A 21,550-nucleotide genomic window follows, 5' to 3' on the forward strand; every position below is an offset into this window, starting at 1 on the left:
AACCTTTAAGAAACTTCTCTTAGGAAATTAGTAATTACATTTTTTGTTGACCAAATTTGACATACCCATACTAAAATGCATTACTATCGTGGCCTTATTTTTGTGGACAGATTTTGGGTGGAGTAAAACCTCTCATTTTGCCTTTTCCTCTCTGCTACAGTGTGTAACTACACTGTAGCCTACTACACTATACCACAGAGTGGTAATAATCAAGTTTTAATTGGACGAAAATAAGGGTTCATCTAGGGTAAATCTAGGCCTTCTATAGTGATGTTGGGAATCAAATTAACCTAGATTAACCACCCTAGTCACACCCCAACCTAACCAAAATAGAGAATAAAAAGGCTCTCTATGGTCATTGCAGACTCCGGCCGCAAAACCTGACTCTTTCGGGGAGGGTTTTCGCCTAGACCACGGGTCCAGCCATGGAGCCGGGTAGAACGGCGTGCCTGGACTGGGCCTCGGCACAGAGGAGGGCCCCGGCCATGGAGATGGAATGGACGCCTTGCCTGGAAGCTCCGGACTGTGGACCGTCATAGGAGGTTCCGGACTGTGGACCGTCGCAGGAGGTTCCGGACTGTGGACCGTCGCGGGAGGTTCCGGACCATGGACCGTCGCGGGAGGTTCCGGACCATGGACCGTCGCAGGAGGTTCCGGACTGTGAACCGTCACTGGAAGCTCTGGACTGGGGACCGTCACCGGAAGGTCTGGACTGGGGACGGTCGCTGGAAGCTCTGGACTGGGGACGGTCGCCAGAAGCTCTGAACTGTGAACCGTTGCCGGAAGCCTGCTACATGGAGCCGGCACAGGTGGCACCGGACTGGTGACACGCACTTCAGGGCGAGTGTGAGGAGCAGGCACAGGACGTACTGGACTGGGAAGGCGCACTGGAGGCCTAGAGTGTGGAGCCAGCACAGGTGGCACCGGACTGGTGACACACACTTCAGGGCGAGTGTGAGGAGCAGGCACAGGACGTACCAGACTGGGAAGGCGCACTGGAGGCCTAGAGCCGGCACAGGTGGCACCGGACTGGTGACTCGCACTTCAGGGCGAGTGTGAGGAGCAGGCACAGGACATATCGGATGGAGGCATGCATGGCCACGCAGTCGTGGGTGAACAGGGAGTATAGGAGAGGGCTGAGAATGCACCCTTGTGGGGCCCCAGTGTTGAGGATCAGCGGGGTGGAGATGTTGTTACCTACCCTCACCACCTGGGGGCGGCCCGTCAGGAACTCCAGGACCCAGTTGCACAGAGCGGGGTCGACACTAGCGTCCCACCTCGACAACAGCCAGTGAAATTGCAGGGCACCAAATTCAAAACAACAGAAATCCCATTATTAAAATTCCTCAAACATACAAGTATTATCCACCATTTTAAAGATAAACGTCTTGTAAATCCATCCACAGTGTCCGATTTCAAAAAGGCTTTACTGCGAAAGCACACCATGCGATTATGTTAGGTCAGCACCTAGCCATAGAAAACCATACAGCCATTTTTCCAGCCAAAGAGAGGAGTCACAAAAAGCAGAAACAGAGATCAAATTAATCACTAACCTTTGATGATCTTCATCAGATGGCACTCATAGGACTTCATGTTACACAATACATGTATGTTTTGTTCGATAAAGTTCATATTTATATCCAAATATCTCAGTTTACATTGGCGCGTTATGGTCAGAAATGCATTGTCATTGTCAAACATCCGGTGAAAGTGCAGAGAGCCACATCAAATTACAGAAATACTCATCATAAACATTGATAAACAGTACAAGTGTTATGCATGGAAATATAGATACACTTCTCCTTAATGCAACCGCTGTGTCGGATTTCAAAAAGGCTTTACAGAGAAAGCACATGTTGCGATTATGTTAGGTCTGCACCTAGCCACAGAAACCTATACAGCCATTTTCCAGCCAAGGAGAAAGTCACAAAAGTCAGAAATAGCATTAAAATTAATCACTTACCTTTGACGATCTTCATCTGGTGGCACTCCCAGGTCTCCATGTTAGACAATAAATGTTTGTTTTGTTCGATAATGTCCCTCTTCATGACCAAATATCTCCTTTTTGTTTGCGCGGTTTGTCCAGTTATCCGAATTTTGAAAAGTACAATAAAAGTTAGTAGAAACATGTTTATGTTTAAAATCAATCCTCCGGTTGTTTTTGTCATAAATAATCAATATTTCAACTGTTCAAAAGCTTTGTCTATAGGAAAGGAGAAACAAGAAAGGCGCGTTCCCGATCAGGTGCATGGCTGATGGATGGAAATGTCCACTGGCCACTGATTGAAAGTGCTGTATCTCCCTCATTTTTTCAGAGTAAAAGCCTGAAACAATGCCTAAAGACTGGCCACATGTAGAGGAAGCCATAGAGACTGTGAACTGGGTCCTACGTCTTTGTATGGTGGGGATAGGCTTTCAATGGAAAAACAGCCTTTCAAAATAATAGTACGTCCTGGTTTGATTTCTCGGTATTTCGTCTGCCATATCAGTTCTGTAATACATGCAGACATTTTAACAGTTTTGGAAAATGTAGTGTGTTTTCTATCCAAATCTACTAATTATATGCATATCCTATCTTCTGGGCCTCAGTAGCAGTGAAGGTGAAGGAAGCTCGCAGGTTTTGGTAGCGGGCCGTGTCAGTTGCACTGTATTGTCCTCAAAGCGAGCAAAGAAGTTGTTTAGTCTGTCTAGGAGCAAGACATTGTGATCCGTGACAGGTCTGGTTTTTATTTTGTAGTCCGTGATTGACTGTAGACCCTGCCACAGACCTCTCGTGTCATATAATGTATAATGTGTAATGTAATGCTGTTTGGTGTAACACTGCGGTATGGAAAAAAGCACCTTCCAATGTTTCAAATGACTTTCAATTAGTAACTTCAACCTAGACCCAGTCGCAATGGAAAGAACAGGTGCAAATACTATCTGTACAATCTCTATTAGCTCAATTATCAGTTGTATACCTGTATATGCATTGACTTCCAAACTCTCCAAAACAAATGGCAATATCCTTAGCAGGACAAGCATTTGCCCAGATTGTTGTTTTAGTTTACCATCACTTGATGTTAATGTACTAACAGAAATAGGGGGTGGCCGATCTCTAACATCTAGAGGGGAATAAGGGAAACCAAGAATAACAGAATTCACTGAGTCCAAATCAATCTGTCCTGACACAACAAGATGATTCAAAACACATTTGATTCCAATGGGGTTACGCCCTCCAGAATTACATGCAATGTCTTGCGCAGTTTGTTGTATAATATCAACGCCTGGGAATTAAACTAACTTGCTCCTTCTATTGATCCCATAGGTTGTTCTCAGATTACTGCGAAGCAAGTCCGTCTTTGCTTTTTCTATTTCATGACACTGTCTGACATGCTTCTCAAAAGTCCTTTTAGTATATGCATCCTCATTTAAGTGTGACTTCATGTCCCTAAAAGAAGACTCACAGTGTCTGCAATTACTGTATGCAAAGCTCACACCCTCTTTGAACCCTGCTAGTTCATGTTGTTTCAGGGTGTCTCCAGAGAGAGAGACCATGGCACCATATATCGTTTTCTCTCCGTTAATAGAAGCTAGCCAGAAGCTAGCCAGAAACTCCAAGAAGCTAGCCAGAAACTAACCAGAAGCTAGCCAGGAGCTAGCCAGAAGCTAATCAGAAGCTAGTTCAGAAGCTAGTTAGCTTCTTTACTGGCAAATCATTAGTATTCTGCCCTTGAGTTGCGTTCCCATGCAAAACTAGACAGATAGCTAACAACTAAGTCTTCAATAAAACTCCCAAGGCGTGACTTTTCTTGAATGAATATATTGAAAACGTTTATGTTGTGAAACTGCAAAATACAGAAAAGAATATACTTTAGTGTTCAATTCACACCGACATACTGTAGCTGTACATTAAACATTTGAAGTTGCATAATACAAAGAGCGTGCTAAGGTACCATGCATCTGGCATGATGCCAAACCATATATCTAATTGTTAACCATATGGTAATTGCTCCTTTCATTACTCTAATAATGTATAACCATCTATGTAGAATAACAAAGCATATTACACTAGAAACAGTAACAAAACTACAGTATTGTATATTTTACAATTCGTTTGCATGACGCATGAGCAAAGTAATACAGCTAACGACATACACAAAAGGCATTGCAATTTGTGAGTAAATGCAACCAACATTGATATGTAAGAAACTCTATCAATAACAAGATTATCATCATTAGCTAAATGCTTGAATCGAACTTACAAACAAATATTTTTCCAAGGCTGAAGCGTGACAAGAAATAACTACATTGAAAGACCTGCACCGTAGCGTTGCTTGTAGCTGCTTCTTTGCGTGCAAAACAAATTCTGAACTTCCCGTTTGCGTTGACTTTCTAAGTACCAGAAAGCGCCACTAGGGGGCAAATAACACCATTGAACACAATGAAAATCCAATTTAACCATTGTAATAAAATAATCTGTTATCTTCTAACAGGATGGCAGCACAATTAGTATTAAGCTAACCACGGTTTGTGGTCATCAGCTATCCTTTAGCTCGAAAATCTATCGCCAGTTTTGTACGGCGCAGCGCGGCTCGGAACGGAACATACCGGAACATACCGGACCAATTTTTCTCTCCATGTCCATGTCTTTCAACTGCTCTCTGGACATTCATTCCCGGATCTCACAGCTAGCTAGCTGCTATCTGTGTGTCTATCTGCTCTCGTCGATTCCGGAGCAAACATCAACTACTCCGGAGCTAGCCAGCTCCGTCAATCACTCCTGAGCTCCGTCAATCACTCCTGGGCTGCAGTCACCTATCCGGACCCGTTTTACTGCCTACGCGGAGCCCCACCGGTCCTTCACAACTGGACTGCCGACGTTATCTACCCGAAGGAGATCCGGCTGGCTCCTCCGTCGCGACGTTACCAGAACGCCCATCTGCGGCCTGCTAACCGTTAGCTGTTTTACCAGCTGCTCTCAGAATAGACAATTGGACAATTTATTTATTTTTATTATTATTATTATGTTTCTTCTTGGGCCTCTATAACTATATCTATTGTTTTTATTTTTGTTGTTGTTGTGTGATTTGGACTAATCCCCTCTACCACACGGAACCCCACTAATCTACTGACGGAACGCAAGAGGTGGCTAACAACTGATAGAGGAATTCTAAATTCCTTTATGTTTTATTGCCAAAACCAATTCGCACTCATTTCTAATTCATTAATGAATTGTAAGTTCATTAATTATGCATGAAGTAGATTGAGACCAGTCTTAAAAGCCAAAAGTAACAGCGTTTATTACAAGAGAGTACTGACCCAAAATACAAAGAACATTACATTTTAAAGAAAGAGAACATAAAATGACATCATCAGTTTCACACCCTCTCCCATCCTTACAATAGCGTAGTATTCAGTCCTAGAGATTTTTTACTCCCCTCATAAAACTACATTCCAACCTGTCTAAAAGATATACTTCTCTCCACTAATGGAATCCAACCAAAACATTCTTATCTGTCTGAAAAGCTCTCATTCCTCCTCCTTAAACTTCCCAAGAGGCACAGACAATTAATCCGTTCTGCTTACATTTTCAGTAACAGCTCAACCAAAAACTCATACTTTTCATATCATAACATAATAGTATTAGAATAAATGGTTCTAATCAATAATGTATACATAATTAATAATTTCAACTATAATTTCCTCTAACACAACAGACCTCCATCCTATGCTAGCTTGCTACCGATGTCCTGGCTAGCTGTCTAAATCGCCGTGACCTCCAAACCAACCACTCCACTCACTGGACCCTTTTGATCACTCGACTAAGGATGCCTCTCCTTAATGTCAATATGTCTTGTCCATTGCTGTTCTGGTTAGTGTTTATTGGCTTATTTCACTGTAGAGCCCTGCTCACTATACCTTATCCAATTTATTAGTTCCACCACCCACACATGCAATGACATCTCCTGGTTTCAATGATGTTTCTAGAGACAATATCTCTCTCTTCATCACTCAATACCTAGGTTTACCTCCACTGTATTCACATCCTACCATACCTTTGTCTGTACATTATACCTTGATGCTATTTTATCGCCCCCAGAAACCTCCTTTTACTCTCTGTTCCAGACGTTCTAGACGACCAATTCTTATTGCTTTTAGCCGTACCCTTATTCTTCTCCTCCTATGTTCCTCTGGCGATGTAGAGGTGAATCCAGGCCCTGCAGTGCCTAGCTCCACTCCTATTCCCCAGGCGCTCTCTTTTGATGACTTCTGTAACCGTAATAGCCTTGGTTTCATGCATGTTAACATTAGAAGCCTCCTCCCTAAGTTTGTTCTATTCACTGCTTTAGCACACTCTGCCAACCCGGATGTTCTAGCTGTGTCTGAATCCTGGCTTAGGAAGACCACCAAAAATTCTGAAATTTTAATTCCAAATTACAACATTTTCAGACAAGATAGAACTGCCAAAGGGGGCGGTGTTGCAATCTACTGCAAAGATAGCCTGCAGAGTTCTGTCCTACTATCCAGGTCTGTACCCAAACAATTTGAACTTCTACTTTTAAAAATCCACCTCTCTAAAAACAAGTCTCTCACCGTTGCCGCCTGCTATAGACCACCCTCTGCCCCCAGCTGTGCTCTGGACACCATATTTGAACTGATTGCCCCCATCTATCTTCAGAGCTCGTGCTGCTAGGCGACCTAAACCGGAACATGCTTAACACCCCAGCCATCCTACAATCTAAACTTGATGCCCTCAATCTTACACAAATTATCAATGAACCTACCAGGTACCCCCCCAAAGCCTTAAACACGGGCACCCTCACGGGCACCCTCATAGATATCATCCTAACCAACTTCCCCTCTAAATACATTACATTACATTTTACATTTAAGTCATTTAGCAGACGCTCTTATCCAGAGCGACTTACAAATACACCTCTGCTGTCTTCAACCAAGATCTCAGCGATCACTGCCTCATTGCCTGCATCCGTAATGGGTCAGCGGTCAAACGACCTCCACTCATCACTGTAAAACGCTCCCTGAAACACTTCAGCGAGCAGGCCTTTCTAATCGACCTGGCCGGGGTATCCTGGAAGGATATTGATCTCATCCCATCAGTAGAGGATGCCTGGATATTTTTTTTAAATGCCTTCCTAACCATCTTAAATAAACATGCCCCATTCAAGAAATTTAGAACCAGGAACAGATACAGCCCTTGGTTCTCCCCAGACCTGACTGCCCTTAACCAACACAAAAACATCCTATGGCGTTCTGCATTAGCATCGAACAGCCCCCGTGATATGCAGCTGTTCAGGGAAGCTAGAAACCGTTATACACAGGCAGTTAGAAAAGCCAAGGCTAGCTTTTTCAAGCAGAAATTTGCTTCCTGCAACACTAACTCAAAAAAGTTCTGGGACACTGTAAAGTCCATGGAGAATAAGAACACCGCCTCCCAGCTGCACACTGCACTGAAGATAGGAAACACTGTCACCACTGATAAATCCACCATAATTGAGAATTTCAATAAGCATTTTTCTACGGCTGGCCATGCTTTCCACCTGGCTACTCCTACCCCGGTCAACAGCACTGCACCCCCAACAGCAACTCGCCCAAGCCTTCCCCAATTCTCCTGCTCCCAAATCCATTCAGCTGATGTTCTGAAAGAGCTGAAAAATCTGGACCCCTACAAATCAGCCGGGCTAGACAATCTGGACCCTTTCTTTCTAAAATGATCTGCCGAAATTGTTGCCACCCCTATTACTAGCCTGTTCAACCTCTCTTTCGTGTCGTCTGAGATTCCCAAAGATTGGAAAGCAGCTGCGGTCATCCCCCTCTTCAAAGGGGGGGACACTCTTGACCCAAACTGCTACAGACCTATATCTATCCTACCATGCCTTTCTAAGGTCTTTGAAAGCCAAGTCAACAAACAGATTACCGACCATTTCGAATCTCACCATACCTTCTCTGCTATGCAATCTGGTTTCAGAGCTGGTCATGGGTGCACCTCAGCCACGCTCAAGGTCCTAAACGATATCTTAACCGCCATTGATAAGAAACATTACTGTGCAGCCGTATTCATTGATCTGGCCAAGGCTTTCGTCTCTGTCAACCACCACATCCTCATCGGCAGACTCGACAGCCTTGGTTTCTCAAATGATTGCCTCGCCTGGTTCACCAACTACTTCTCTGATAGAGTTCAGTGTGTCAAATCAGAGGGTCTGCTGTCCGGACCTCTGGCAGTCTCTATGGGGGTGCCACAGGGTTCAATTCTTGGACCGACTCTCTTCTCTGTATACATCAATGAGGTCGCTCTTGCTGCTGGTGAGTCCCTGATCCACCTCTACGCAGACGACACCATTCTGTTTACTTCCGGCCCTTCTTTGGACACTGTGTTAACAACCCTCCAGGCAAGCTTCAATGCCATACAACTCTCCTTCCGTGGCCTCCATTTGCTCTTAAATACAAGTAAAACTAAATGCATGCTCTTCAACCGATCGCTACCTGCACCTACCCGCCTGTCCAACATCACTACTCTGGACGGCTCTGACTTAGAATACGTGGACAACTACAAATACTTAGGTGTCTGGTTAGACTGTAAACTCTCCTTCCAGACCCATATCAAACATCTCCAATCCAAAGTTAAATCTAGAATCGTCTTCCTATTTCGCATCATAGCATCCTTCACTCATACTGCCAAACATACCCTCGTAAAACTGACCATCCTACCGATCCTCAACTTTGGCGATGTCATTTACAAAATAGCTTCCAACACTCTACTCAACAAATTGGATGCAGTCTATCACAGTGCCATTTTGTCACCAAAGCCCCATAACTACCCACCACTGCGACCTGTATGATCTCGTTGGCTGGCCCTCGCTTCATACTTGTCGCCAAACCCACTGGCTCCAGGTCATCTACAAGTAATATAATAATATATATAATAATAATATAATATATGCCATTTAGCAGACGCTTTTATCCAAAGCGACTTACAGTCATGTGTGCATACATTCTACGTATGGGTGGTCCCGGGGATCGAACCCACTACCCTGGCGTTACAAGCGCCATGCTCTACCAACTGAGCTACAGAAGGACCACAAGTCTCTACTAGGTAAAGCCCGCCTTATGTCAGCTCACTGGTCACCATAGCATCACCCACCCATAGCACGCGCTCCAGCAGGTATATCTCACTGGTCACACCCAAAGCCAATTCTTACTTTCGCCGCCTCTCCTTCCAGTTCTCTGCTGCCAATGACTGGAACAAACTGCAAAAATATCTGAAGCTGGACATTCTTACCTCCCTCACTAGCTTTAAGTACCAGCTGTCAGAGCAGCTCACAGATCACTCCACCTGTACATAGCTCATCTGTAAATAGCCCATCCAATCTACCTCATCCCCATACTGTATTTATTTATCTTGCTCATTTGCACCCCAGTATCTCAACTTGCACATCTTCTGCACATCCTACCATTCCAGGGCTCCGGGCAGCCGAGCGGAAATGGAGGAAAATTTGCCTCCCTGCGGACCTGGCATCCTTTCACTCCCTCCTCTCTACATTTTCCTCCTCTGTCTCTGCTGCTAAAGCCATTTTCTACCACTCTAAATTCCAAGCATCTGCCTCTAACCCTAGGAAGCTCTTTGCCACCTTCTCCTCCCTCCTGAATCCCCCCCCCCTCCTCCCTCTCTGCAGATGACTTCGTCAACCATTTTGAAAAGAAGGTCGACGACATCCGATCCTCGTTTGCTAAGTCAAACGGCACCGCTGGTTCTGCTCACACTGCCCTACCCTGTGCTCTGACCTCTTTCTCCCCTCTCTCTCCAGATGAAATCTCGCGTCTTGTGACGGCCGGCCGCCCAACAACCTGCCCGCTTGACCCTATCCCCTCCTCTCTTCTCCAGACCATTTCCGGAGACCTTCTCCCTTACCTCACCTCGCTCATCAACTCATCCCTGACCGCTGGCTACGTCCCTTCCGTCTTCAAGAGAGCGAGAGTTGCACCCCTTCTGAAAAAACCTACACTCGATCCCTCCGATGTCAATAACTACAGACCAGTATCCCTTCTTTCTTTTCTCTCCAAAACTCTTGAACGTGCCGTCCTTGGCCAGCTCTCCCGCTATCTCTCTCTGAATGACCTTCTTGATCCAAATCAGTCAGGTTTCAAGACTAGTCATTCAACTGAGACTGCTCTTCTCTGTATCACGGAGGCGCTCCGCACTGCTAAAGCTAACTCTCTCTCCTCTGCTCTCATCCTTCTAGACCTATCGGCTGCCTTCGATACTGTGAACCATCAGATCCTCCTCTCCACCCTCTCCGAGTTGGGCATCTCCGGTGCGGCCCACGCTTGGATTGCGTCCTACCTGACAGGTCGCTCCTACCAGGTGGCGTGGCAAGAATCTGTCTCTTCACCACGCGCTCTCACCACTGGTGTCCCCCAGGGCTCTGTTCTAGGCCCTCTCCTATTCTCGCTATACACCAAGTCACTTGGCTCTGTCATAACCTCACATGGTCTCTCCTATCATTGCTATGCAGACGACACACAATTAATCTTCTCCTTTCCCCCTTCTGATGACCAGGTGGCGAATCGCATCTCTGCATGTCTGGCAGACATATCAGTGTGGATGACGGATCACCACCTCAAGCTGAACCTCGGCAAGACGGAGCTGCTCTTCCTCCCGGGGAAGGACTGCCCGTTCCATGATCTCGCCATCACGGTTGACAACTCCATTGTGTCCTCCTCCCAGAGCGCTAAGAACCTTGGCGTGATCCTGGACAACACCCTGTCGTTCTCAACTAACATCAAGGCGGTGGCCCGTTCCTGTAGGTTCATGCTCTACAACATCCGCAGAGTACGACCCTGCCTCACACAGGAAGCGGTGCAGGTCCTAATCCAGGCACTTGTCATCTCCCGTCTGGATTACTGAAACTCGCTGTTGGCTGGGCTCCCTGCCTGTGCCATTAAACCCCTACAACTCATCCAGAACGCCGCAGCCCGTCTGGTGTTCAACCTTCCCAAGTTCTCTCACTTCACCCCGCTCCTCCGCTCTCTCCACTGGCTTCCAGTTGAAGCTCGCATCCGCTACAAGACCATGGTGCTTGCCTACGGAGCTGTGAGGGGAACGGCACCTCAGTACCTCCAGGCTCTGATCAGGCCCTACACCCAAACAAGGGCACTGCGTTCATCCACCTCTGGCCTGCTCGCCTCCCTACCACTGAGGAAGTACAGTTCCCGCTCAGCCCAGTCAAAACTGTTCGCTGCTCTGGCCCCCCAATGGTGGAACAAACTCCCTCACGACGCCAGGACAGCGGAGTCAATCACCACCTTCCGGAGACACCTGAAACCCCACCTCTTTAAGGAATACCTAGGATAGGATAAGTAATCCTTCTCACCCCCCCCCTTTAAGATTTACTATTGTAAAGTGACTGTTCTACTGGATGTCATAAGGTGAATGCACCAATTTGTAAGTCGCTCTGGATAAGAGCGTCTGCTAAATGACTTAAATGTAAATGTAAATGCTATATTGTAATTACAAACCACCATGGCCTATTTATTGTCTTTACCTCTCTTATCCTAGCTCATTTGCACATGCTGTATATAGATTTTTCTACTGTATTATTGATTGTATGTTTGTTTATTCCATGTGTAACTGTGTTGTATGTGTCGAAGTGCTTTGTTTTATCTTGACCAGGTCACAGTTGCAAATGAGAACTTGTTCTCAACTAGCCTACCTGGTTAAATAAAGGTGAAATAAATACAAAATGTAAACGTTAATTTGCATTGGAATGTTGGCAAACCAAGTTAGCATGCTGATTTTAACTAGGCAACATGGACTGTTAGCAGTTAATAACTGCAAGAACGGACATTCGTTGAAAACACTTGAACTTTGGTTAGATTGACAATGCTTTATTGTCAGAAATAGTGTTAAGGTGTAAATGTGCCCTAATGACTGACACCGTCGATTATTTAGCTTCCCCGTCTATGGCGCCCTTTCTGTTGGCAATAGAAAATAAATAGAAAGGGCGCCAAAGACGGCGAAGCTAAATGACCGTATCTAGTCAAGCAAAGATTAATGTAACTAATATTTTTAATATGGGTGACAATTAGACATTAATGTTAGTTTCATTAGTGCAAGCTATCTTTTGGTTTAAAGTAATTAACGTCAATGTTAGTGATATACTGGTGGTGATAGTCTAATTTTGTTAGCTAACATTAGCTAGCTTGGTAAATCATTCCTGCATTAACTGGAAAGGGAAGACAGTATACTAATGTCTCATAACCTATATCAACATGACACTTTGCATCTATAAACTAGTTGCTAATTACTTAACTATTTACCATGTGGTTAAATATGTTTTTCAGCTGCTAATATAAGCATCCACTGTATATTTGTAATAATGACAATTACAGTACTGAATGAATTGTTATTATTTTATTCTAAGTTATTATAATACATAAATAAAAATCCATTTGGTCTCGAATAAATAATGAAACATGTTCAATTTGGTTAAAATAATGCAAAAACACAGTGTTGGAGAAGAAAGTAAATGTGTTGGAGAAGAAAGTAAAAGTGCACTATGTGCCATGTAAAAAAAGAAAACGTTTAAATTCCTTGCTCAGAACACGAGTCTTCAATATTCCCAGTTAAGAAGTTTTAGGTTGTAGTTTTTATAGGAATTATAGGACTATTTCTCTCTTTACCATTTGCATTTCATATACCTTTGACTATTGGATGTTCTTATAGGCACTATAGTATTGCCAGCCTAATCTCGGGAGTTGACAGGCTTGAAGTCATAAACAGAGCTGTGCTTCAAGCATTGCGAAGAGCTCCTGGCAAATGCAGGAAAGTGCTGTTTGACTGAATGTTTACAAGCCTGTTGCTGCCTACCGCTCAGTCAGACTGTTCTATCAATTATCATATCATAGACTTAATTATAATATAATAAACACACAGAAATACGAGCCATAGGTCATTAATATGGTCAAATTCGGAAACTATAATTTGGAAACAAAACGTTTTATTTCAGTGAAATATGGAACCATTAACATACATAACATTTAAGTCATTTAGCAGACGCTCTTATCCAGAGCGACTTACAAATTGGTGCATTCACCTTATGACATCCAGTGGAACAACCACTTTACAATAGTGCATCTAAATATTTTAAGGGGGGTGAGAAGGATTATTTTATCCTATCCTAGGTATTCCTTAAAGAGGTGGGGTTTCAGGTGTCTCCGGAAGGTGGTGATTGACTCCGCTGTCCTGGCGTCGTGAGGGAGTTTGTTCCACCATTGGGGAGCCAGAGCAGCGAACAGTTTTGCCTGGGCTGAGCGGGAACTGTACTTCCTCAGTGGTAGGGAGGCGAGCAGGCCAGAGGTGGATGAACGCAGTGCCCTTATTTGGGTGTAGGGCCTGATCAGAGCCTGGAGGTACTGAGGTGCCGTTCCCCTCACAGCTCCGTAGGCAAGCACCATGGTCTTGTAGCGGATGCGAGCTTCAACTGGAAGCCAGTGGAGAGAGCGGAGGAGCGGGGTGACGTGAGAGAACTTGGGAAGGTTGAACACTAGACGGGCTGCGGTGTTCTGGATGAGTTGTAGGGGTTTAATGGCACAGGCAGGGAGCCCAGCCAACAGCGAGTTGCAGTAATCCAGACGGGAGATGACAAGTGCCTGGATTAGGACCTGCGCCGCTTCCTGTGTGAGGCAGGGTCGTACTCTGCGGATGTTGTAGAGCATGAACCTACAGGAACGGGCCACCGCCTTGATGTTAGTTGAGAACGACAGGGTGTTGTCCAGAATCACGCCAAGGTTCTTAGCGCTCTGGGAGGAGGACACAATGGAGTTGTCAACCGTGATGGCGAGATCATGGAACGGGCAGTCCTTCCCCGGGAGGAAGAGCAGCTCCGTCTTGCCGAAGTTCAGCTTGAGGTGGTGATCCGTCATCCACACTGATATGTCTGCCAGACATGCAGAGATGCGATTCGCCACCTGGTCATCAGAAGGGGGAAAGGAGAAGATTAATTGTGTGTCGTCTGCATAGCAATGATAGGAGAGACCATGTGAGGTTATGACAGAGCCAAGTGACTTGGTGTATAGCGAGAATAGGAGAGGGCCTAGAACAGAGCCCTGGGGGACACCAGTGGTGAGAGCGCATGGTGAGGAGACAGATTCTCGCCACACCACCTGGTAGGAGCGACCTGTCAGGTAGGACGCAATCCAAGCGTGGGCCGCGCCGGAGATGCCCAACTCGGAGAGGGTGGAGAGGAGGATCTGATGGTTCACAGTATCGAAGGCAGCCGATAGGTCTAGAAGGATGAGAACCGGCATCCATAAGTCTAAATATTGCTGTTACATTGCACAACCTTCAATGTTATGACACAATTATGTAAAATTCTGGCAAATTAATTATGGTCTTTGTTAGGAAGACATGGTCTTCACACAGTTCGCAATGAGCCAGGCGGCCCAAACTGCTGCATATACCCTGACTGCTTGCACAGAACGCAAGAGAAGTGACACAATTTCCCTAGTTAATATTGCCTGCTAACATGAATTGCTTTTTGTCACACCTGTCATTGTTATTGTCTCCACCCCCTCCAGGTGTCACTTGTTTTCCCCAGTGTATTTATCCCTGTGTTTCCTGTCTTTCTGTGTCAGTTTATCTTGTTTTCCCAGTGTATTTATCCCTGTGTTTCCTGTCTCTCTGTGTCAGTTTGTCTTGTATGTTTCCAAGTCAACCAGCGTTTTTCCTCTTCTCCTGCTTTTTGCAATCTCCTTTTTTTAGTCCTCCCGCTTTTGACTCTTGCCTGTTTCTGGACTTTGTACCTGCATGCCTGACCATTCTGCCTGCCTTGACCACGAGCCTATCTGCCACTCTGTATCTCCTGGACTCTGATCTGGTTTTGACCTTTTTGCCTGTCTGCGACTATTCTTTTGCCTACCCCTTTGGATTAATTAACATTGTAAGACTCATACCATCTGCCTCCTGTGTCTGAATTTGGGTCTCGCCTTGTGCCTTGATACTTTTAGCTAAATATGCAGGTTTAAAAAATATATACTTGTGTATTGATTTTAAGAACGGCATTCATGTTTATGGTTAGGTACATTGGCGCAACGATAGTGCTTTTTTCATAAAAGTGCTTGTTAAATGATCACCCGTTTGGCGAAGTAGGCTGTGATTCGATGATAAATTAACAGGCACCGCATTGATTATTTGCAGCGCAGGACAAGCTAGTTAAACTAGTAATATCATAAACCATGTGTAGGTAACGAGTGATTATGTTAAGATTGATTGTTTTTTGGAAGATAAGTTTAATGCTAGCTATCAACTTACCTTGGCTCCTTGCTGCACAGGCGTAACAGGTGGTCAGCCTGCCACGCAGTCTGCCTATTGAGTGCAGTGTAATAGGCCATAATCAGCATCCAAAAATGCAGATTACCGATTGTTATGAAAACTTGAAATCGGCCCTGCCGATTAATCAGTTGCCCTCTGCTCTCCACCCCCTATCCCCTCCACCCCCCCCACCCCTCTCCAAACCCAAGAGACCAACATGGTGCCACCAGAACTGTACAGCTTGTCAGCCCACAGTATGCCCTATACACAGACACAGAGTTGGAGCAATCAAGAAGCACCTTTTTTTGAAAAACAGTGTGCTGGACAAGGAGACTATCCTTTCCAAAGAGCTTCGCTGTCGAGTAGTCAGGAATATAGTCACAAGCATGATTTCCATTAAGAGAACGGCAGGGGATGACTTCCAGTATCTATGCAGCCATGAACTCACTGTAATGGCGAAGCATCTCATAAAGTACTACCCAACTGTGCGGGACAGATCTGCAAGCAGTGGAGCTGAGTGGGTAAGTCACTACTCAGGTATTCAACACGTTTCCAAACGCAGCGCTGTTGGATACCTGGCAGACAAAGTGCAAACATCTGACACTCAAAATAGGAGGCATGTGCTTTATCCAGATACATCAGGACAACATGTGTCTGCTTGTATCATTTCATTTATAGATTCAATTTTGTTAAATGTGATTTATAACACAAACAATTTGTTGTTTGTTAGGAATCTGTGAAGATTCCTAACAGTGTGCAGCTTTTGTGCAGCTTTTGAAAATGATTCAGAAATGTGACAACCCCCAAAAAGAAGCAGGGAGCGACCCCTTCAAGAAAGAGGCCATGAAGCCTTAGCTTTCAGTGAAGCCAGGAGATGTCCACTGATGAGGCTGACGAGTCCACCTCCTCAACTCTGATCTTGGAGAGATCCCCACAATCTAGATGCAGCACCCCAGAGGTTGAACAGTTGGGTGGTAAGTACACAAATTGAAATGGTGGACAGTGTTTCCATATAAATGCAACTTACATTTACATTTTACATTTAAGTCATTTAGCAGACGCTCTTATCCAGAGCGACTTACAAATTGGTGCATTCACCTTATGACATCCAGTGGAACAGTCACTTTACAATAGTGCATCTAAATCTTAAAGGGGGGGGGTGAGAGGGATTACTTATCCTATCCTAGGTATTCCTTAAAGAGGTGGGGTTTCAGGTGTCTCCGGAAGGTGGTGATTGACTCCACTGTCCTGGCGTCGTGAGGGAGTTTGTTCCACCATTGGGGGGCCAGAGCAGCGAACAGTTTTGACTGGGCTGAGCGGGAGCTGTACTTCCTCAGTGGTAGGGAGGCGAGCAGGCCAGAGGTGGATGAACGCAGTGCCCTTGTTTGGGTGTAGGGCCTGATCAGAGCCTGGAGGTACTGAGGTGCCGTTCCCATCACAGCTCCGTAGGCAAGCACCGTGGTCTTGTAGCGGATGCGAGCTTCAACTGGAAGCCAGTGGAGAGAACGGAGGAGCGGGGTGACGTGAGAGAACTTGGGAAGGTTGAACACCAGACGGGCTGCGGTGTTCTGGATGAGTTGTAGGGGTTTAATGGCACAGGCAGGGAGCCCAGCCAACAGCGAGTTGCAGTAATCCAGACGGGAGATGACAAGTGCCTGGATTAGGACCTGCGCCGCTTCCTGTGTGAGGCAGGGTCGTACTCTGCGGATGTTGTAGAGCATGAACCTACAGGAACGGGCCACCGCCTTGATGTTGTTTGAGAACGACAGGGTGTTTGTTGTCCAGGATCACGCCAAGGTTCTTAGCGCTCTGGGAGGAGGACACAATGGAGTTGTCAACCGTGATGGCGAGATCATGGAACGGGCAGTCCTTCCCCGGGAGGAAGAGCAGCTCCGTCTTGCCGAGGTTCAGCTTGAGGTGGTGATCCGTCATCCACACTGATATGTCTGCCAGACATGCAGAGATGCGATTCGCCACCTACTACTACTACTCTAAACGGGGTACTAGAAACAAAGTGACTATTTAGTCTTCACCGTTTCCTGTGGAATGATAAGAATGGGGGGGTAGTTCCAGCGGAAACATTGGTCTTAATTTCAGTCTACATTTTAAAATGTTAACTGGTCAGGTTTGTTATGTGTTCTGGCATCAGAAACTACTGAGAGCCTACAGAACCAGGCGAGACATTGTACAACTACACAGGAGATGTACAAAACCAAGGCCAGACCCAACCAAAAGGATGTTTCCCAGCTCCTGGACCTTGCATTCCAAGCAAGGCAAGCCTTCATCAACTCTGATGATACTAAGGTGCAGGACAGGCCTAACAAGATACTTGGTAGCATATCCCCGTTTCAGAGAGCTGGATCCTGTAAGCAAATGTATTCATTTTAACAGTCTGATGGCCTTGAGATAGAAGCTATTTTTCAGTCTCTCGGTCCCAGCTTTGATGCACCTGAACTGACCTCGCCTTCTGGATTGTAGCGGGGTGAACAGGCAGTGACTCGGGTGGTTGTTGTCCTTGATGATCTTTTTGGCCTTCCTGTGACATCGGGTGCTGTAGATGTCCTGGAGGGCAGGTAATTTGCCTCCAGTGATGCGTTGTGCAGACCGCACCACACCCTGGAGAGCCTTGGGGTTGTGGGCGGTGCAGTTGCCTTACCAGGTGGTGATACAACCCAACAGGATGCTCTCAATTGGGCGTCTGTAAAAACAAATTGAGGGTTTTGGGTGACAAGCCACATTTCTTCAGCCTCCTGAGGTTGAAGAGATGTTGTTGTACATTCTTCACCGCACTGTCTGTGTGGGTGGAGCATTTCAGTTTGTCAGTGATGTGTACGCTGAGGAACTTAAGACTTTCCACCTCCACTGCTGTCCCATTGATGTTGATAGGGGGTGCTCCCTTTGCTGTTTCCTGAAGTCCACGATCATCGCTGTTTTGTTGACGTCGAGTGAGAGATTGTAGGATTTTTAATGAATTTAATGAAAACAATGTGATTTTCTGGATTTTTATTCTCATTTTGTCTGTCATAGTTGAAGTGTACCTATGATGAAAATGACAGGCCTCTCTCATCTTTTTAAGTGGGAGAACTTGCACAATTGGTGGCTGACTAAATACTTTTTTCTCCCCCCCACCTTCTGACGTTCCCAGAATCTCTGTGTTAACCAAGGGTTTTGCAAATGTAACCTCAGTAGGGTAGAGAGAGGAAAAAGGGGGGAAGAGGTATTTATGACTGTCATAAACCTACCCCCAGGCCAACCTCATGACAAGGTGCATCAGACTGTTAAATAGCCATCACTAGCACATTAGAGGCTGCTGCCCCATTTACACTGACTTGAAAACACTGGCCACTTTAATAATGGAACACTAGTCACTAATATAGTTTACATATTTTGTGTTACTCGTCTCATACAATTGAAGTCGGAAGTTAACATGCACGTAGGTTGGAGTCATTAAAACTAGTTTTTCAACCACCCCGCAAATTTCTTGTTAACAAACTATAGTTTTGGCAAGTCGGTTAGGACATCTACTTCAAATCAAATCAAATGTCACATGCACGTGGTTAGCAGATGTTAATGTGATTGTAGCGAAATGCTTGTGCTTCTAGTTCCGACCATGCAGTAATATCCAACGAGTAATCTAACCTAACAATGTCTAACCTACTTTGTGCATGACATAAGTATTTTTTCCAACAATTGTTAACAGACAGATTATTTTACTTATAATTCACTGTGTCACAATTCTAGTGGGTCAGAAGTTTACATACACTAAGTTGCCTGGGCCTTTAAACAGCTTGGAAAATTCCAGAAAATGATGTCATGGATTTAGAAGTGTCACGTTCTGATCTTTATTTCCTTTGTTTTGTCATTATTTAGTATGGTCAGGGCGTGAGTTGGGGTGGGCAGTCTTTGTTTGTTTTTCTATGATTTGGGTATTTCTATGTTTCGGCCTAGTATGGTTCTCAATCAGAGGCAGGTGTCATTAGTTGTCTCTGATTGAGAATCATACTTAGGTAGCCTGGGTTTCACTGTGTGTTTGTGGATGATTGTTCCTGTCTCTGTGTTTGCACCAGATAGGACTGTTTGGGGTTTTCACGTTTCTTGTTTTTGTATTCAGTTGTTCATGTGTACATTTACGTATTAAAAGAACCATGGACACTTACCACGCCGCATATTGGTCCTCTGATCCTTTTCGCCTCTCCTCTTCGGAAGAGGAAATCCCTTATAGAATCACCCACCAACCAAGGACCAAGCGGTGTGGTAAAAGACAGCGACGACAGCAGCAGCAGCAACAACAGCGGCTGGCATCACAGGACTCCTGGACATGGGAGGAGATACTGAACGGAGAGGGACCCTGGGCACAGGCTGGGGAATATCGCCGCCCCAAAACAGAGCTGGAGGCAGCGAAAGCTGAGCGGCGGTGATATGAGGAGGCAGCACGGCATTGCGACAGGTACGGGAGGCTGCCCCAAATGTTTTGGGAGGAGGCACATGAGGTGTGGAGCTAAGCCAGGTAGCAGACCTGAGCTCACTCCTCGTGCTTATTATAAGCAGACATAACCCGAAAGGCCGCTCAGCAAGGAAGAAAACATTGCTCCAATAACCACAAATAAAAAGCCAGACTACTGTTTGAACTGCACATGGGGACAAAGATTGTACTTTTTGGAGAAATGTCCTCTGGTCTGAAACAAAAATAGAACTGTTCAGCCATAATGACCATCGTTATGTTTGGAGGGAAAAGGTGGATGCTTGCAAGCTGAAGAGCACCATCCCAACCATGAAGCACAGGGGTGGCAGCATCATGTTGTGGGGTTGCTTTGCCGCAGGAGGGACTGGTGCACTTCACAAAATGGATGGCATCATAAGGTAGGAAAAATGTGGATATATTGAAGCAACATCTCAAGATATCAGTCAGGAAGTTAAAGCTTGATCGCAAATGGGTCTTCCAAATGGACAATGACCCCAAGCATACTTCCAAAGTTGTGGCATAATGTATTGGAGTGGCCATCACAAAGCTCTAACCTCAATCCCGTAGAAAATGTGTGTGCAGAACTGAAAAAGCGTGTGCGAGCAAGGAGGCCGACAAACCACTCATTTACACCAGCTCTGTCAGGAGGAATGGGCCAAAACTCACCCAACTTATGGTGGGAAGCTTGTGGAAGGCTACCCGACACATTTGACCCAAGTTAAACAATTCAAACGCAATACAACCAAATACTAATTGAGTGTATGTAAACTTCTGACCTACTGGGAATGTGATGAAAGAAATAAAAGCTGAAATAAATCATTCTCTCTACTATTATTGACATTTCACATTCTTAAAGTAAAGTGGTACTCCTAACTGACCTAAGACAGGGATTAAATGTCAGGAATTTTGACAAACTGAGTTTAAATGTATTTGCCCAAGGTGTCTGTAAACTTCTGACTTCAACTGTACATTCCTCATACAGATAACCATTAACATCTGGTGTAGACCCTAGAATATGGCACCCCTAAAGTCTCTAACATAACTAATGAATATTAAAGTTCAGAAATCTGAACCCATCACTTGGAATGTGAAATTGGACTTTAGTGAGTTCAAGACAACTGGGAACCTTTCTAGAGCTACGACCTGAAGATCACTGACGTCATCATGATTCAACCTTTTTTTGTTGTTGAGTTCCCAGTTGTCTTGAAAGCAGCATAAATCCAAAGAATGCCAGACTTTGATGACCTCCGCGCCACATTCCTGTTCAAGTGAGCACAGCACAACAAGGTGAGTCCAAAAATATATTCTATGTTGCTGTTTAAATGATGTGATATGTCAGTGGCCAAGAAAGTATTACTAAGTGTGTATTGTGTAATGGGCTACTAACAGCTTACGTGCTTCACTCTAATAATTTGGTATATTTTCAGCTCTTAATTTCACCTACTGTTCTGACTTGGTTGTGCACTCTTAGGATCAGGGCACCATTGAAAAGCGTGATTTCTGGGGTAGCGTCTAGTGTGGAGATCGAGCAATTGAAGTTGAAGATTCCTGTTTGGGACGCCCGCAGTGTGGTGTGTACTTAGGAATACATAGGATAGGATAAAGTAATCCTTCTCACCCCCCCCCCTTAAAATATTTAGATGCACTATTGTAAAGTGACTGTTCCACTGGATGTCATAAGGTGAATGCACCAATTTGTAAGTCGCTCTGGATAAGAGCGTCTGCTAAATGACTTAAATGTAATGTAAATGTGTGTCGCAGATCCGGTTATCCCGTTG

The sequence above is a fragment of the Oncorhynchus gorbuscha genome, linkage group LG24 (genome assembly GCF_021184085.1).
Source record: "Oncorhynchus gorbuscha isolate QuinsamMale2020 ecotype Even-year linkage group LG24, OgorEven_v1.0, whole genome shotgun sequence".
NCBI classification, from domain to species: Eukaryota; Metazoa; Chordata; class Actinopteri; order Salmoniformes; family Salmonidae; genus Oncorhynchus; species Oncorhynchus gorbuscha.